This window comes from Pithys albifrons, chromosome 5 (genome assembly GCF_047495875.1).
Source record: "Pithys albifrons albifrons isolate INPA30051 chromosome 5, PitAlb_v1, whole genome shotgun sequence".
NCBI lineage: Eukaryota > Metazoa > Chordata > Aves > Passeriformes > Thamnophilidae > Pithys > Pithys albifrons.
The window spans coordinates 30,364,525-30,384,247 of NC_092462.1; the positions used below are offsets into that span (position 1 = coordinate 30,364,525).

The following is a 19,723-nucleotide window of genomic DNA, read 5'->3' on the forward strand; positions in this document are numbered from 1 at the left end:
TAAAATGTCTACAGCAGTCTCATAGCTTTGCTTCCTAGACATTGTGTCTGCACAAGCTCTTCCTGGGCAACAGAATAGTCTACAACCAAACAGTTCCAGCTGCCCTTTTTCTCCTCAGAAAACATAAATTATTTGCTCTGGGTTTTGTTTGCAGGTTGTTTTCCTTCCTGAAAACGCATACAAAAACAAACAAAAAAAAGGAGGGAAGATGTCACAGACATCAGCCTATTCACTAATTAGGGAGACCCCTACATGCCCTTGTTCCCTTTCCACGGCACATCTCGCAGTGTTTCTAAGATCGGAATTCAAGATCTCCAAGACACTAAGTTCAAAGTCTAAGCAAGACTACCTGAGTACAAAAGTTTCTTGGTTGCCATCACTCCCCTACACAGTTTAGGGAGTACAACAGAGCTCACAAACCTAAACAACTAACAACTCAGTTGGGAAAAATATGGTACTTTTGCATTTTTCCATTTATTGACAGCAATACTAATTGAGAGATTTCACAACAGCAAGAGAAAAAATTATTTATAAATAATAAAAAAATATATTAACCTCCTACTAAAAATACTTAGCATTAGAATGTGAGAAAACACAGTACTTACCTACATTTGAAGGAGCCAGTAAATATGATTTAGTGTGTTACAAACAAATAAGGCTTTCATGCATCAGCAAGCTAGCTGAAACAATTGTTTACAGAATACTATTGTAAAACATATGCAGGTGGATATCAGAGAATACACACAGCACAGTTTCTGGAAAGGAAACTGCTTTTCTAGGCTACTAGAATTGTATGACAAAAACAGGGAACTAGAGAGAAATTGCTGAAAAAATTACTTTCAAAATGCCTCCCCCAAAGCCTCAAGAGGCCATTAAGTAAAATTAATATTGGTGTTCAGGGAAAACATTATTTGGGTTTAGATGCCAGCAACAAAGCACAAAACGAAAAAGCATTAAGTGGCCTGTTAATGTGCAGAAAAGTGTTAACAGCAGAAGGCCACGGTTCTGCACTAGAACTACATCACATTAGGGAATACCCTAACGGTCCAAAAAGCAAAAATTTGGCCAAACTCACTCACCTGAAAACTATTAAGGTTAAGACAAAAGAAGGAACCTTAAGAATTTCATGTAGTCTAACCAAGCTGGGTAAAATGGGAAATACATGACAGACAAAAAGAACAATCAATAAGGTATTGTAAGTCAAGGCAAATATTTTACTCACTGACTTCCAGGATTTTAACAACAAATTCAGAAAAAATATGTTCATTCTGGGTAGTCCATAGAAGAATAATATTCAGAAAAATAAAAGTTGTTAGATATAAGTCTTTTCCAACCCAATCGATTCTATGATTCTATATTAAATGTTTTTAAGAATATTACAATTAGTACATCACAACTAAACAGCATTTTAAATAGGCACTTTGTAAATATAGAGTAAAATATAGTAAAAAACTGTTTGAATTGCTAATTAAACTATAACAGTTTCAAAAAAGGTAAAATTTGGTAACAGACACTTTAAAGGAGGTGCCAAAAAGTATCAGAAGGATCAAGCATGTTAACTGTAACAGAGATGCAGAATAATACAAAGGAAAATGTGGAGGGGCAAAAACCACTAAAAACTAAGTTCAACTGGAGTTTTATAACAATAAGAATATATTCAACTGAACTATGGGGTTAGAACATCACAAATGATGTAAGGCAGTAATATGAAATTCATAACTATACACAACAATACACTTCCGTTCAACAATTGTCAGATCCTCACACTTGTCTAAAGAAAAAAAATCACTTAAACCAGAAATTTAATATACTTTTTAAAAAGATTACATGTTTCATTAAACAGCATAATAAGTAAAACTGAACTTGAACTGTAAATTACTTGAAACTTTACACGTGAAACTTTTGAGTGTCGCAATACACCTTCCCAAAAAGTGATTTTGAAAAGACAGACACAGATACATGTATCCTATAATAGAATCCTACTTCTTTTCTGGCAATGTCAACTACTAAGCAGAGAGAATAGAACAAAAGTTAATTTAGACTCTCAGCTCTACAATCAGTAGTATTCTTGAATATGATCTTTTTGAATCCTTTCACGCTTAGGCAGCAGCCAGCAAGCAAAGATGTAGCTCTGACCCCCCACAGCACACGCTGCCTCCCGCGCGGCCGGTGAACTGAAACAAGCACTGCGGGTTACACGCGGAGCAGGGCAATAGTCAGGCTGCAGGGTCCCAACACACTGTGATAAGGGAGGTCACAGAAGATAACAGGACAGCGACAAGGACTCTGTGCTTGCAGGACTGGGATACAGCAACAGACAGTGGCTACAAATCCACAGGAAACTAGGGTTTGTTAGCTCTGCTGCTCATAGAACAATTTGTTTCCCTTGTGTTTTACAGATTTGAATACTAATATTCCTGAGCTCTGCAGCTTTGATCACTGCGTTAAATGTAGCTTTGCCAAATAAAAGGATTTCTTTGTCCAGATTGGCACACTTATGACTGTGATATGAAGAGAACTCCAGGGAAAAACCTTTGAAGATCAAGTGCATGCTCAATTTAAATGTTGAATTGGCAGTGGTAGCTGAAGGTGTTTTATGCCATGCAACGGTTTACAGTATAATACATATGACAATACTTCCATAGTTTAGTATAAGGATTATAAACATTTTTAGCTTATTTAAATTTGTCTTGCTATTAAAGGGGGGAATACCACACTCCCCTTACTGAAAAGGCTGAGGTGTCAGGCTGCAGTCAACACTCATGTTGGTTCACAACTAGCTGGATTTGAGAAGTGGACAACACAACCACAAAAGCCAAGCAGCAGGGGGAACAAGATCAGACCTTTTGGTTACAGCACATACCCCACGCTGCCTTCAGCAGATCATCAAACCACAACCATGAGGTTTCAGGGCACAGTTAAGCTGATCTAATGGCCAAAGGATTCACTGCCAGCTGTGCATCCCCTGTGCCAGCTCAAACACACATCCCTTGTCACACTGAGCCAACTGAATTTGATTTTTAGTTCCCTTCTCACTTAAATTCAGTGAACTAAAATGGTAGAAAGCAAACAGTACAAAATTAATTACCAAAAAACCCGATTAAACCAATAGCTAGCACAGGAAGAGGTCAGGGTAGAAGTTTGGAACCATTCCTTTCAGCAACTAAGCAGGTCAAACACAATATAAAAGGACAACCCCATAAAGAACAACTGAATATAACATCTCAAGCACCCTCAAACTTGACAGGGTTTGAAAATATTTTATAAAGGAAGCGTAAATTGTTTCAATGATAAGTTTCTCCTTTTTAATCTTTGCTAGGTCATGCCCAACCTATGTAATCGATTTTGTTTCTACCACACTGCAGTGTAAACAAACAATAGGAAAGAGAAGGACCAAAATGTTAACATTTCTTTTGTGCCACTAAACAAGCTTTTGTTTCTCCAATCATGCCCATCACCCTTTTGAAAGGTTCCCACAGACCGTGTAAACAACCACAAGCTGAGCAGGATGACTGTACCTACCTCCTACATGGGCAGGCAGCAACCACAGCACGCAGCTTCCCTAACCAGACAGCTACACATCCACCCCAGGACAGAGGACATCACCACCCTCTACCCTTCAAACAGAAATGCTGCCTGTGCTCCTGATCACACTGAGTGTTTTCAGTGCTCCCACCAGGCACAGCCAAACATCAGCTGAAGTTTGACCCTCAGTTATTTCAGTATCAGCTCACTTCTTTTCTGTGGTCTATCAGCAATTATTTGATTTCAAAACAGTCAAGCATAACACTGTTCAAAGCACAAATAACAACAAAACAATTTGCAAGATTTACCATGGCAATAAGCTACAGAGCTGGAAACAGCACAAAAACTGAAATCATAGAAACAAAATGGTTTGGGTTGGAAGGGACCTTAAAGATCATGTAATTCCAACTCCTATTTCATGGGCAGGGACACCTTCTATACCAGGTTGTTTAAAGCCCCATTCAACATGACCTTGAAGATGAGATGAAAAAAGTGTGTCCTGGAAACAAATCAAACTATGAATGTCAAAGTTGTTTTGCTACAGCAAGACGTGCCTAAGAACCACCCTAGTTTTAGTGTACTGTCAGATACGTAAAACTTTGAAAATTAAGTTAAACATCTGGACAACCCAAGAAACTGACACTATGAGACAATCAGGGTTGTTAACAGAAACACTTTGGTATTACAAGTACGTAAAGTTCAGTCACCTGGGCATTAGAGCTCACCTAGGATAGTCTTAATAAAACCTATTTCACACTTATTATCCCTCCCCTGAAGACACAATGTCAAAACTTAGAATTACTACTGCGTTACTAAGGAGCCACCAAAGCCTGCATGCTACTCTTGACATGTTCCAAGAACATGAAGCTGCCCTTCAGTGTGGAGTCACAAATCAGGACTGTGTATCACATAGCTGGTGGCACAGAGCAAGTGCAGGGCAAGACAAAGCCCAGCAAGCTGGGAGTTAAGCAATGACTAAATCTAGTGCTTACCTGGACCACAGGCAGCAGTCCAAATCCACCTGCTACCAACAGATAGCACAACTAACACACCATGAAAGGGAAGGAGCATAACTGCCCCTTCCACCAGAGGCTTCTCATAAGGATGTGCACGCACCCCATCTTGGCTACACAGAGAACTTGAAACATGGAGCAGGTGGGGGAAGCACAGCAGATTGAATCGTCTCCCTCCCACTTATCTCTCGCAATGAGTAGTAAGTTAGGAGAAAAGTAATTCCCAAACATGGTGCCCCAAACAAACACTATTTAAAATTCATTCTTGCTGAAATATCCAATAGGACCTGCTAGCAACTATCTAATAGCATGATGTAAAGGATGCTGAAGATGCCCTTAGGATCTGTAAGAACTGTCACTACCTCACGCTGCAATAAAAACAAAAGTTACCTGTCATTGCAGTGAGCCACCCACTCACTGAAATGCCACAGAACTGAAGACATACTTATCAGCTCTGGCAACAGCAGACAAAACTGCCACAGCAGAATTCAGAAACAAGTATTACAAATAACTTAGACAAGGGTATCTCCGGGATCACAGTTTCAGGGCCCTTTTCTGTTGTGCTAGAAGAGCTTTTGCTTTGAGCATCACTGCATGAATTAAAACAAAATGTTGAAATACAAACATCAGAGAAGTAGGCACTCCTAGCAAACTGCAGGTTTACTGACCAGCTGGCTGAGCTCAGGGGCACAAGTAACACAGCTTAGCAAAGACACAGCACTTGGTGAAGCAAAGGTGAAGGCGTCCTGTTGTCAACAGAAATTCAACACCATGCTAAGCTACATGGGGCCACAGTTGCCACAAAAGATGAGCAATGTTTCTTCAGAGAGGCCTGAACCCATAGCTGCACTTTTGGTTATCCTTATTAAGTGTTTACAGCCTTGAACACTAAAGAAAACACTTCTATAAAACCAGCCTTATTAGGCAATGGAGAAGGCAAAAAAAGCATGTATCCACAATTGTCAGGTCTAGCAAAGAAATGCTAGATTTTGCAGCTACTGCAATAGCTAGTGAGCAGCTTCTCAAGCATGAAGTATGCTACAATGCTGAAAAGGGTTGCACTTGCCAGGGAACACACTGAGCAGCTTACCCTCCTAAAAAGGGAAGTTGGGGAAAAGCTTGAAACCTTTTCTTCCCCATTGGCTTATGGTGTTTTGGGCTTGTCTGTCATTTAGTAAGACAACCAGCTTGTCCTGAAGCAGCCTATTCAGTTCTGAAAACACTGTGACTATTTTAATTCCCACAGATATATACAGGCACATATTCTGTCCTATAAAGCATATCACATATTTTACATAAAGGCAGTAATATCCTTTCACATGCAGTTTTGAAATACAGCAAACTAACTCTCTATGAGCATAGGCAGATCCTGCATGCTACAGTAGATTGAAGCATAAAGTTTAACCTACAAGAAAACATGACAGACTTTATCCTGAAAAACATGTGCTTCAAAACTATTCACAAGCATCTGTGAGAACACAGAGCCAATGTGTGCAGTTAGGACATTATGCCAGTCCAAGAGGGCAGAGTTGAAGCAGATACTGTCAACAACACACACCCAGGGTTTGCCGTTCCTGTCCTTCTGAAATTCAACACAGTTGCCACAACCTACAAGAACACAAAGCCACAGCTGAGTAACCTTGACTCTGCATGATCAAAATTAGGGGTACTTCAGTCCATCAAAAGGACCCACCCCAAACTTCAAGTGCAATCAGCTCTCCACCACCACCCCCAAGCTCTTTGATAACTCTGGCAAAGGAAATACACAAGGGAACCCAAGTCATCTGGTAATCTGTATCACATAAAGGTTTTCTCTCACCTTCCTACTCGTCCAGAGCAACATTTCTAAAGGAAGAAATGCTGAAGAGGGAGAACAACAAGCTCTGACATTGGACCAAAAGGCTGAGGAACTGGGGAAGGGAACACTGGTAAGAACACATTGATTATCCCAGAATCATTACAGGTTTTTAGTTTTCAATTTTGTTCTTATTTCCATGCATAAAAAGGGAGAACAGGAAAGAGAAAGAATTAATCCATTGCTACAATGTGGGCTACTGCAGTGGCAAGACTCATTGACTGAGGTTTATGAAGAGTACAAGAGGAAATTATTGCAACCGTTCCTAACATTCCACTCTCCACAGTTCCAGGTCCACGAGGTCAGGTGTCATCAGAGCACATGCACATCTCTCTAGGCTCCACCTTAGGGCAGCTGCCCTGCCTTGGTCAGGAGGGAGATCTTATGCTTAGAACGTGTTCAGCAGTGTGCCCTGCCCTCTGAGTACACTTCACTTCAGCCTGCCCACTATGAAGAGCTCATGGACTTCCCAGTGCTGCCTCTCCAGAGAAGGAACAGGCAGCTCACACCATCCACACCACTGAAAGGTTTTCAAGAAAGAAAGCACTTCAAAACATTTACATTTTGGACAACCTAGAATAGTTAGTCTTTAAACAGGAAGCATTACTTTACCTCAAAGCTGTCCCTCTGCTATAAGCAGCCACCCAGTTTCAGGTCATAAGACAAACTAAATTCACCTAGGCTAGCTTAGCCAGGCACTACCTATGACAGGTTCCCTGACACTGAGCTGCTAGAAAGCAGTCTTGCGTGACAGACCCAGCAGAAACACAGACCAAGAAATTTCGAGAAGCACATTACTTTCCCCTCAACATCCCAATGCTCTCTGTCCGCATGACAGCTGAGGCACACCAAAATGTTAATCAGTATCATCAGTATTTGGGTTACAAAATCCAAACAGCACTCTCAACCTTTTCTGAGCCTCTTAAAAGGAAACTTTCTTTCTTTAAATGCAAAATGAGATAAATAGCACTGCAAAATGTATCATACTGGTGTGCCTCTGAATTACAACCAAAACTGAAAATAGCATGTACAATTAAAACATCCCACGCTTCTCTATTTTATGGGCCTACTTGTGTTTGGTCAGAAAACTAGACAAATTTACTAGTTCATAGTGCAATGGCCACCACTGATCATGTTGGAGGGATTTAGGATGGGAAAAAAGAGCTGTTTGAGAGCAAATCTTGCTATTGCAGCTACCTGTGAGCATGCACCTGCTAAAACCATCACATCAAAACACCACACATCAACACTCCTCATTCTCCACTACAATGCAAAGCCAACTGTCTCAGCTCAAGATGCAGGCAAAGCTTATCTGAACTAAGCAAGCTAGTTTTAGACAATATTTCCCACACCTTCTCTCACCAACCAGCTGTGGGTGTTGTATTCTCTAGCTGATGGTAAGACCTTCCATTGCCTCAGCAAAAGGGAAAAGATGCTGGTATGTTAAGACATGACACTATAGAAAAAATGCATTGTTTCACCCTTGTAGAAATAACTGCAACTATTTCAGAGAATACTGAGAAAACAAAGTATCAGAGAGCTGAATAACACAGATCTGTTGATTTTGCGAAGATAAGCAGTCTTGAAGAGATGAACATGTATTTTCTGTCATGGTAAGCATGAAGACTGAATGCAGTACTTTCTTTTTACTCTGACATTCCTTACTTTTGAATTACTTGACCTTACAAAGTAAATTATATTATATACATGATTATGTTTTCAAGTTTAAATTACTTTGATCAAAATCTGAAAAAAAAATGTGCTATTTTGAAGTAAATATGGGGGGGGAGGCAAACCAAAACCTCACACACAAGAGTTCTTAGGCTTTTTTAATAATAAACTTTGGGAATATGGGTTACAAAAGGAAGTGCTTACAGACATAAATTATATCCACAGTACTGACAAAAAACCATCAAGATCTATGAGAAAACACTCAGCTGCAATGGGTGCATTGATACTGGACAAACACTGGAGTGGCTGATCAGAACCACTGTGGGAAACAATTAGGCAGGATTCACAACATCACAACAGAGTAACTGCTCCCATTCCCTCTTCCTGCCCAAGAAATGTTCCCTCACAAGCGAGCTGCAATGGCTCTCACATTCATCACAAACAAAAAAGTTCTTACATATGAAAAATCCTCAAAAAAGAAAAGCAAACGTGTATTTTAAGTTAGAGCCTAATGAAGTCATTATGTTTATTTATTGATTATCAGCATAAGAGAAGGGGCATCAAAAAGATTATTATTTCATTAATAATCTCTATAAAGCAAAAGATTAAGAACCACCTTTCATTTTCTATTGGACAGAAAATGTGACAGATGAGGAGCAGACAGGGATCAAGTATTCTTTCTTCTCACACAGAAATCAAAAGGTACCCAAGACAATTGACAACTCATACATTCAAAACAAGTCACTAAGCAGTGGACTGCCCACTCCTCCCTCAAAGCCACCAAACACGTTCAGCCAAGAGGAAACCACTAAGGGTTGCCAAATGCACAGAAATGACACAGCCTAAAGCAGACACCGATAGCAACCAGAAGGGTGTTCTGGGACAGGGACCTGTGAGCGCATAGTGCTGCCTACAGTCTCTCACAGACATCCACTGCTGATCACGAGAGGCACAAGATCATGGGCTAAACTGACCTTTGCATGATTTTGCCAGAAGAGCCTGTGTAACGATCAGCAGCTGTACCACCACAGAGCAAGACCAAGAAGTTTCAGTAAGTTAAATTCCACACTTACATGGTTCTAGGTCTTCATCAGACAATAACTTAAAATCTTTGTAACCTTTGCTGTAGTAAGAGACTGTCTTAAGTCTATCAAAGTCCACCATCCTGGTAAACAGATTTTGTCTATCCCATGAACTACATAGAGCATTTCAGTACAGAACAATCCATCAGGTTCCACAAATTCACTAAAGCACAATACTTTGTCATGGAAGAGCATTTGCAAGAGCAATCACACGTAATCTTCATCACCTGTTTCCAGAATTACCTGATATACACAGTCCACACATCAGAAGGCTGAAGCCACTCTGCAGATAAACTCTTTATGTCACTTTTATTTCAAATGCACATATAGACAGTTAACAAGCATATGCTTTTCAGAAAAAGATCCAGAAGATTAAGCAAGTTCATTAAATAAAATCTGAATTTAAAAAATGCTGGCCAAAAGATACTTAACTTAGTTTACTTTAAAGAGAGGAGCATTCCTCTCCATTTAACAACATTGCCTGGCCTAAATCATTCCACACCAATCCTTTTTTTTTACTGATTCGGAGACAACAAATTCGATTGAAGTAATTAACAAAACTTTTGCAAAGGACCATGTGCATACATAATGAGGGCAAGTAAAGTTAATTTGTCCAAGAGTCTGAAGAAAAAAAGGATTACTATTCCTAAACTCAAAAGCTACTTAGTATAAAAGCTTTTCTAAGTTAACACAAATGAAAATCATGTACTTTCTGATAAACATTTACGTCTTCAAACAGACACTGCTGTAGAGTAAATTATTCCATTTGAACAAAAGAAGTACATTCATTAGATCTAAACTACAGTAAGGGGAAAAACTTAAACCTTGACAAAAATCATTTTAAAAACATGAAGTGATATATCTTTTTGAGATATTTATGAACCTGGAGCACGAACAAGAACACGTAAGTGCCATCAAGAGACAGAACCATGCTGCCATTAACAACCAGATGATGATGATGATGGAGTAGAAAGGGGCAGATTTAAGTTTGGGACCCGGAAGTGACATAAAATTGTAATCACCACATGAATAAAGGACATAGTGCCTTCTAGCTCCTGTAGATATTAAATACAGCATAGAATTGACCGTGTCCTTAACTCTGTGGCCTGAAGAGGATGCAACTTCCTTTCCTGACCTCCTAGTTCTGGGATCACAAAAAGCTAAGAGTAAACTGAACTGAGAGTTCAACTTCTTTTATCCTGCTTTTTAAAAACAGCAGCCATGATAGGGAGCTTAAGACTGGGAGATATTTAGGATTAAAAAAATTAATCTTCTTACCCATCAGCATACTTGGTCTCAAAAAGAAACTACGCAAAATCAGGTGCCTTGACTACCTTTAAACTTCCTACTGATATCTAGGGTTACTCTGAGTTTTCAGAGGCTGCCTCTTTCTCAATGGAATAGACAAGTATGCAGCTAGAAAAAAGACTCTAAGTACCCTCAAATGTGTAGCACAAAAACCCCTGAAGCACAGAGCAAGCACCCATTGCTGTAATTCTGGAATACAGCCTTCTGTTCACTCACATACCTTTTAGAGCTTCAACAACTATGTATTTTAGTTTCCTCGGCTTTCAATTGCATCTGGTGAAGAAAACACAGGAAAGCAGGCCCATAGCAACCAACCTGCAGGATGTTCATAAGCTGTGTACTCTTCATTTAATGAAGAACCAGACCAACCCAACAACCTTTCCCTTCAGAATCTTTCTAGGCTCCTTCCAGTAAGATGCAGAGAGGACTCAAGCAACAGTTTTCACAGTTATGATTTCTGGATCCCAGTTTGAACAATGTCTCATCAAATAAGGGCATTAAATCGACTCGCTTCACTTTTTAGTACATCCTCTTCATTTGCAACAAATTGCTGTATAAATTTTAACACCTGAATAGTACAATTGAACACTAACAGATATACATGTTTCTTCCCCGACAAACCACTCCGGTGTTTTCTTCAGTTAAGAGCAAGTTAAGATACTCTATTAAAACATTTTAAGTTTTGATACAGTTTTTGCTCAGAGGGAAATTGTGCACGCGGCAGAAATGCTAAAAGCAAAGCAAAACAAAACGGAGCAGAGTCCCACTCCCAAACGAGACCCCTCGTTCCCCAGTCCCAGAGCAAGGTCTGGAGTGAGAGCAAGAGCACTTGCTCGTGCTTCATGAAGAAGCAACTACTTCGATAAACATGAAGATCCAACACTACTTCGGGCACTAATAACGCATTTAAAAAATGCTATATGTGAATAAAGCAGGTCCTTAATAACGTTTTTCCACGACTAGAAGAGCTGCATTTTCCACCCAAGTGTTATGTAAATGAGCGGGCAGGAGGCGGCCGCGGGGTCTGTTAGGAGCCACTCAACCCTTTAGAGGAGAAAAGGAAAACGGGGGAGCGCGAGGGGGATGTCTGAAACCCTCGGGGCTCAGAGCACCGCGGCCGTTCACTCCGCTCCCAGCCTTGCACAACTTTCCGCCCCAGCAGTTCCGCTCGACTCGCCGGGCGGGGACGGGACGGGACGGAGGGGTCCGAGCCCTCCCGTCGCCCGTCGCCTTTGTTCGCGGGGGCCGCCGCTGCCGGCGGGCACAAAGCGGGCGGCAGAACTTGCGGAGGAGCCCTGGGCTGTCCCGGGGGCCGCGGCGGAGCCCCATGCCCGCTCCCCCGCCCCTCTGCTGTGCGGGCGGGAGCGGCGCGGGGACCGCGGGGCACCAGACCGTGCGCGGCCGGCAACGTGAGCCGCATGGGAAGCGGGGCCGCCGCGCCCCCGCCCCGGTCCCCCGCCCGCTCCGCCGGCGGCCCCAGGGCACCCGGCCCCTTCCCACGGCGGCTCCTCCCGCTCGCACTCACTTTTCGGGACAGGCTCCGCTGGGCTCTCCCTCCGCTCGCGGCAAGCGCGCCTTCCCGCCGGCGAGGCGATGCCGGCGGCGAGGCGGAGCCCGGCTCCCCTGGCGGGAGGGGGTCCGCTGCCCCCCGCCCCGGGGCTGCCGCCGGGGCCGCCCAACTGTAAGGGGGCAGGCGGGTCCAGCCCCCGCCGCCCCGGGCGGGCGGGCTGCGGACGGGCTGCCCTGAGGACCCCCCGACTGCGGCTGTCCCGGCGGCTCAGATGCGCCGCCGCGTCCTCTCACATGGAGCCGCCGCCTCGCCGCCCCTCGGCGCCCCCCGGGCCGGTGCCCGCGCCGCCGCCGGCCGGGAGGCGAGTGGCTCGGGCCGCGGCCCCCGCCCCGCTCTCGCTCTCATGCACTGCGGGCGCCGCCGGGCCCCGGCTGCAGCGGCGGGGGCCGTCAGGGCCGCAGCCGGGCGGTGCGGCGGGGCAGCCGGGCGGCGGGGCTCGGCGCCGCGGCCGCTCCGCTCTGCGGCATGTGGGGCGAGCGGCGGCGCGGGGCAGCGGGGCAGGGCAAGGCCGGGCCAGGGGCGCCGGGGCGGAGGGAGCGGCGGCAGCGGAGCCCCGGGATCCGCTCGCTTCCTGCGGCGCCGGGAGGGGGCGGGGAGGGCGGGCGGGAGCGGAGCAGCGCGGCGGCGGCGCGGGCGGATGACAGCGGTAACCCGGCAACCGGCCCCGCCCGCCCCGCGGCCGGCGCGACCCGATGATGCCGTCGGGCAGGCGGAGCCGCGCACAGCCCAGCCCGGCCGCGCGGTTTAGACCGGGACACGGGGGCGGCCCCGCGCACCCCCCGCCCGCGGGCCCGCCCCGGCCCGCCGTGGAAAGGAGCGCTCCGACTGCCCGTCCCACCATGCTCCTTCAGCGCCGGGTTGGGTCAGGGACCGGCGCTGGGAAGTGTGGTCACTCTCGGTGTTGCAAGAGCCCGGGACGTACCTGTGTCCAGGAGCACTTTGTCTCTCGGCCTCCCCCGCAACGCGGCCGCGCTCCGGGCGCCCCGCATCCACTAACGGGGTGGATGGTTATCCCGGCCCTGCTCTCCTAAAGATAAACCAAGTAGTAATTTCAGGAGACTAACAGGGGATCAATTCGGTTGGAAAAGACCTCTCAGATCATCGAGTCCAATCTATGACCAAACAAGGCTCACTTCTCCAGAGAATATCACTCACCTTTCTCACAGAATGAGAAAGCTGCCCTGTAATAAATTCTAGCTAAATATATAATCAGGTAATTAAACTTTTTTTCCTAGAGCAGGCAAGAGTTAACTCTCCATGAATAATATTTTCATTTTGGCAATGTTTCCCCCCCCCCTTCCCCAAGTTTACAAAAACATCTGTGCATTGTTTGTCCTCTAAAAGAAAATAGCAACATTAAAACTTTTGTATCTACAGTATGGTTCTCTGCCCCTTGAGCTAGGAGAACAGAGGTCTCTCAGACCCTGTTCATGTCAAGGTGTTACTAGTTTGCATTTCTTAGACCTATTGCTTACTCCCCTGGCTTCACATTAACTGTGGTATTCTTTCTCTGCCATCTGAAAAATATATAGAAACAGCTCAAACATATGTGGGACACAAACACTGAGTATATATTACTTGAGAGTGAAGGAAAAAGTTGGTTGTCTAATCACCATAGATCACTGACAATGGCAGATGCATCACTCAAGAAACAGAAAATCACTACTCTGCCAGCACTGATGATAGTGCTGAGACTTTCTGTGGATTTAATGAAAATGCTATGATTTTTTATTAGTCACAGATTAAAATGGTTCAGCGCCTAGTCTTTAATTGAAATGTGGTCATGACTGACTGTACTTCAAACAGTAGGGATAAAAATAGGAATCATACTGCAAATCAATGGATTGGCAGAACTGATCACACTGTCATACGCCAGACTTGAATGCCACCACACAGACAGCTTCAATAAAACTTATTTTAAAAATAAAACATAAAACAATTTATTTAAGCACTATTGTTTTCAACACACGATCCAGTGGGAATGCTAAAAACCTTGCCAGAGGTTGTTACTGTGCATGAAATAGTGACAGAGCTAGAGAAAGACTGGCCTTTTTAAGTACTCTGCCTGGAGGCTGAAAGGGTACCTACTCTCTGTCTGGATGTATTTTTTCCCATGGTGTTTTTATTCTTGATGGACTACTGTCTGTACCAGAAGTTGGTACTAAGCTTAATAGCAAGCCTGCTTTCCATAGTTTTTTTTCCTTATTAAACTTAAAATGCATGTATAAGAAAAACTGCTCTGAAATATGTTAATACCACAGCCTTGGTGACTGAGAAGATTCCATGCTAAAAAGCACAGAAAAATTAGATGATGAATTGAAAATGTGAGTTAGCCAGGAGAGAGGGCATGTGCATTAGCAACAAACCTACAACAGAATTGTTATTATAGAGGAAAGATGATCCTGTATTGTACTATGTCATCTTCTAAATGCTACAAATAATATGGTAAAATAACCAAATGAAAGGAGCAAATTCAAATACTAAACCACCGTTTTAAAAATCTGCTTAACTAGCCCGTATTTCTGGTTTTATCAGGCCTCTGTGCTAAATTTTGTAAGCTTGAAGAGATATTTGAGGATAAAGAGAAGAATAAAAGGATTTCTTTCTGTTGGGGAGCATACACCCAAATGACAGTAATGCTGAAGGAGGCCTTCTGTACAAGATTTAGTCCATTTTGTCTAATGTAATTTGAATTTTAACCTTTTTTAAAACTACTTGCCCCAGCTTTTTACAGGTAGATATATCCTAATGACTGGAATGAGAGTTGAAACTGAGTGTGGTCTCAGGCAGATGTTTCAGCCTCTCTAACATGTCTAGGCTCCACATGTCAAGGTTTGGGATGGGAGAGGCAGGCAGCCCATGCACTGGGGTCACCAGTGGTGCACATGTGTGGGTCTCCTGGACTGCAGAGGGTTTCTGTGGCAGGGTTGCTGCCTGAGAAACAAACCCTTTAGCAAGAGGAGGAAGTTACACTAAACATGAATTGCAGCATAGTGCTTATCCGTGGTTTGGATCACCCCTGCCAAACATAAGACAGAGCTATGGGGAAGCTGTGCTGTTGTGCTGCAGGTGTTGGAGGAGGCAGGCAATGGAGCAGGGGACACCACATCAGTGGCTCTCAATCACAGGATGTTCTCCTAGGTGAGAAGAAATCTCAGGAGCAGACAAAAGGCAGCAAAATGGGCAAGATAAGCAAGCCAAAAGGGAGTAAAGCCATGCTTTTGCTGTTAGTGAAATAAGGATTGGTTCATTTGTCTCAAACTTCACCCTCCAAACTGCAGTGCTAAGGTCACACATGGACTGTCAAAACCTTACTTAATGCTAAATTACCAATTCAGGCCACCTGCTGCCACTTCCTAAATGGTATGAAACATCCTCTCTCTCTGCTTCATGTAAGGATATGACAGACTTGAAGTAAAGAGCTTCGTTTTTTGAGAAGCAATCTTCGAAGCAAGGACATGGTTAATTCTACCTCTCCTTCCCAACAAATGAAACTGCTGTCCTAGCTGACCTTGGGAAGGTCATTTTAAATACCCTGTGTGATGGAACTGAGACCTTTTCCCTCCCAGCAGCCACACATTTGGTTCATTTTTCTTTTTTTTTTTTTTTTTTTTTTTTTTTGCTATTCTTTTCAAGAATGTTTTTAGAGTCCCTGGTAAGACACAATTCAGATTTCTTCCATACTATTACTGAGTACTGTAAAGCTGTGTGCAGGCATGTTGCACCAGGCTTGGACAATGAAATCATGATTGTAGATAGAACCTCTTGCATTCAAACAAGATAGAGAAGATACAACTGAAGTGACAACAAGAAAACAAGAATGAAAATCTTCTGTCATCTGCATTCCTGTAGGAAACAGGTCTCACGGACATACTGAACTTAAGTGTATAATGTAAATATTCTGATTCTGTTCCAATAAGAGAAACAGATTTAAAAAAAAAAAAGAGCTAGCCAAGATGTCATTTTCAAGATCTGTAAAGGTCTAATACTTCCCAGTTGCAGAAAAAAACCCTGGGAAGGAGAGACAAAAGGACAAAATTTCCAAGACAGATAAGGGAAGGTTCCATGGATGCAGTCAAGAACCAGAGCCTCCTCCCTACTTGGGAGACAAAGAGTAAATTTACTGCAACCAACATCATTTAAAGTTTAGCCAGACCCAACTACAGCAGAGTAGGATCTGACTGCAAGGAATGATAAAGGACAATGCTGTGACAGCATCAGCTCAGAAAGCTGATAGCACAAGTGATCTCATCAACAGGGAATTTCAGTCTCAAACTGGAGGTCTTGGTGACTCCACTGTCCTTTGCTATGGACATCTATGTGTAAGTTTCATAGCAGTAATATCATATCAGAGAGAGTTTGTGAATTCTGACCCTGACTCAGGAAAAGGACCTTATTTTTGAGACTTATGGAGATAATACAATGCCAGACCTTTTGGGTTTGGTTCTTTTCCTTATTCCATCACTCCATTTCTGTCATAGGTACTGTAATGGTTTGGACAGGAATAGCTTACAAAGGAAGAGAGACAGTACAATCAGTGAGAAGGCTGGCAAAAGACTGTGTATAGCAATATAGTAGTTTTAATAACAGAGATAATTACTTTTGCTTTTCTGGCTATAACTTAATGCCAGTATAAATAGAGTTAAAACAGGTCTGGCCTAAGTGTGCCCAATATTGATACATTAATTTGCTTTTAATGCGAAAGTGTTGCTAGTGTTTTTCTTTACAACATTCTTGACCAGTGAATGTAAAATTGTACTTTTAAAGGACATGGCTTGAAGCAAAAACAGCTGGGTTTGGTGAAATGTTTGAAACTGAACTCCAGTTTGCCCTGACCCATGCAACACTGTGGGCTCAGATCTCCAATCTTGGAAACCTTACAGGCAGGTATTTCACTCCACCCCTGCTACTAACACCCATGATAACGCACTCAAGTGAACTGATTTATGAATGTTCTCCAAATTAACACCAAAACACAAAGTTTGTCGAGTCCACCAAGGCCACGATGACAGCACAACTAAACCTATACTAGAACTAGAATTAACTGTACCCTAGAAAAGCCAGAGCAGACATAGCAAGGGTTGCGCAGATCAATGTATTGGCAGAATTATATCGGGCAGCTTGCCTGAAAGCTCACTGCTCACAAGCTTTGTCAGTCCTGTGCTGCTGTTGGACTTGAAATTCATAGTAATAGAAAGAGAGCTGGGATATCTAAGAGCAGCTACTTATCTCATAAAAGCAACAGAGGGATAATTTCACACAGGAAAGCATGTAGTCCATGCCCTTGGCAAGTACTAGTTTACAAAACATCAGCCTATTTATAGTATTTGTCTAAATGTGTGTTTGAAGTTGAAAGTGTTAGCAACTTTCTTCTATAACCTATATTTAGCCATGAGAGCCTGACTGTCACAGTAAGCAAAGCAGGTTTGGTGGGAGCAGATCCTAATAAGGTATCCCCCAGGACTGAAAATAACTGAGTCACAGTTGTAATATTTGAACTATTTATAATTCCATTAAACAACAGTTCATAGGAAACCACCACGGAAACCTGGTGGAATGTGGCTGTTTTCTGCTACAGACTGATCTTAGTGCTGAATAACGTCACTCCATAGTAGAGCTTCTTTCTTTTTCCAGAAATTTCCAAAATTTCTTGTTCACGTCTCCAGAGGCAAGCATACAAAATTTAAGATTAATTTCTTGACTGTGCTTGTTTAGAGGTAAACCGGCAGGAGAAATGGACCCACCACAAGAGAGATTATAAATCAGTGTTACAATTTAATGAAAGATGTTACCATAAATACACTGACACAAAGGGAAATTGCTTTCAACTCACAAAACCCAGCAGTACAACCCAGTGTCCTGGGGCACAAACCCGAAGGGGTTTGTTAGCCCTTGTGCTGAGATGCGTATGGTTCCCCCAAGTCCAGAGCAAAAAGAAGTGAAAAACCTGTTTGTGCAGGTGATGGCTGTAGTCTGGTCAAGAGTGGCAGTTGTAGTCTGGTCAAGAGCAGTGATCTCCTGTCAAGGTCCTGCTGCTCCTCTGGATCCGACAAGTGGTTCCTGAGGTCTTCTTACCCACCACTGATGTACCCTCAGGGAGCACCCAGCCCCTCCTCCAGGGCGGGGACTCACACAATGGGTGATTTACTCTGGAGTCATGGGGTATCCCTGAACTGTTGATGGCCCATTAGCAGCCACACCACCCCAGGCTGGGTGTGAAGGTGATAATGACTCCCTGGGCTGCTGCTGCTAATGGTCCATTGACATTGGGAAATGAATAGAGGGAGTAGAATACACAGCTTTGGTCACCCCCACACAGTGTTAACTGATCCCACCTGCTGAACTAGGACATTGACATAAATTTGAATACCTATATTTCATATTTATTTCAAATACTATCTGACACTGTCCTGCTCTCCAGTATAATTAATATTTTGTTCAGCCAACTTCTTTTGGCCATCAACAGCCCTCCCACAACAGTACTGAATAAATTATTATTCAGTACATCAGCTTCTGCAAAAAGGTTGACACAGATGTAAAAAAAGACAGTCTTAGGGAAAAAAGACATTGGACTCATGTATTCAGCTAACTTGGAGAATACTCACTAACTGTAATAGGCAGCACAAAATTCTCATCAATTAAAGTTTTGGAAGCCATTTGTACTTTTGATTTTAATTGTGTGGCTATAAAATGGTACACTGAAGTTTTAGAAAATTGACGCCTGGCCTTCTGAACTAACACTGTCAGTGAATGGGGTTAAAGGAACTTTCCCAAAGCCTATCTGAGAGAGACAGATCTCAATTTATTTGAACTAGGCTATTAGTACTGCCGTGGAGTGGCAACAGCATATCCTCAAATTCTAGACTTTGAGTCTTTCCTGCTATTGCATTTTACAATTAAAAATACTGGCAAATTAATATAAGCATAGAACTTTATTTTCATTACTTTTCATGCTCTCCAGCTAGTAACTTGTTTCCCATGGTGTTCTTTTTTCCATATCTAAGCAAATCAAACTCCCCTGTGACTGTATAAAACATAATCAAGTTTCTGCAGTTGTGCTGTTCCAGAATAAACAGACTTTAATTTAACTAGTTATATTTGAATAATTATGTTTTACTTACATATATACATAAAGAAAGAGAAAGCGTAAGAGCAACTTTTAGAATACTTAGCTGTATACTAGAAAAATCAAGACACAGCTGTTACACAGAATTGTACAATACAATCTGAAAACTACAGATTTGGGAAGCTATGTGAAAAATGAATAGTCTTGCTCTCTTCATGATATAATCCAAAATAATTGTTTTGGTTAGCCACTCACACTGCTACCCTTTTTTATTGAACTTCAGCCAGGTCCTTTGGAAGAAAGGAAAGACAGCAAGGTTTAACATTTTAGACCTCCTCAGCGCTCTTTGGGATACTGTTTCAATAAATTAGCAACAATTTAACAGAAAAGGATCAATTTCAAAATAAAGAGTGCCTGCGGCATGGCAGGGTTAAACCTCAGGGCTACGCTCTCTGGCTTCCTCTAGAAAATGTCTTTTCTCACCAGGTGGACCTGTATCACATTAAGTCTAAGAGCAATCAAATGCATTAAGAAATAGAAATATTAAGCAGATAGGGAATGCTAAACATTGGAAATATCCAAGAACCCAACTTCACAGAGAGAATTCCCAAACTTGCTTTTCAAAGGAAGAAG

At 42.8% G+C, this 19,723-nt stretch overlaps 1 protein-coding gene across 4 annotated transcripts in view; it reads right to left on the minus strand.

Annotated features, from left to right (window-relative positions):
* FBXW7 (F-box and WD repeat domain containing 7) overlaps nucleotides 1-12,615 on the minus strand; it is a 173,593-nt gene extending 160,978 nt beyond the window's left edge. For all 4 annotated transcript variants that reach the window (XR_011697900.1, XM_071556097.1, XM_071556100.1 and 1 more), the window contains exon 1: nucleotides 11,980-12,615. The gene's annotated coding sequence lies outside the window, so the exon portion shown is untranslated. The remainder of the gene's footprint in view (nucleotides 1-11,979) is intronic.
* Nucleotides 12,616-19,723: the final 7,108 nt, after the last annotated feature.